Raw genomic sequence first — 519 nt, forward strand, 5'->3', positions numbered from 1 at the left:
TCCCGGACCGGGGGTAATAAATCACCCCCGGTCACGCTCCTCCTGAGCGACCCGTAGGGGAGAGGGGGGACCGGTGGAGGCGGAAATTCCGCCAGGCACCGACCCCCCTCGACGCCGGCCTGATGTTCGGCCGGCGCCGTGGCCACGGTCTAAATGGTCAGACCGGGGCCCTCTCCGCCGGCAGGGTCCCGGAGCAACTCCCGGGATCCGCCGGCACGCCTCCCGTTGGGGGGCGGGCCGAGCCGGCCGCGTCAGGCGGCCGACCCCTGCGATGCCCCGGCGGCCTACCGCCCGCCGGAGCACCGCCCCCCATTGGGCACTCGGGACCGCCCAACCTGTGGCCCGAGTCCCGGCCATCCTCGAGGCACACGGCGCAGGCCGCACTAGCTGTGCAGGCCCGCGCGGTGTGCCCGGCCAGGCCACACCGGTAGCACAGCCCGCTCCGATCGATTGACGCGGAGCAGGCCGCCCGAATGTGGCCGAGCCGCCAGCACCGGTGACACTGGAGAGGGCGGGGAG

This window comes from Odontomachus brunneus, unplaced genomic scaffold, assembly GCF_010583005.1.
Source record: "Odontomachus brunneus isolate Ranch 3 - 2012 unplaced genomic scaffold, Obru_v1 Obru_scaffold_163, whole genome shotgun sequence".
Classification (NCBI taxonomy): Eukaryota; Metazoa; Arthropoda; class Insecta; order Hymenoptera; family Formicidae; genus Odontomachus; species Odontomachus brunneus.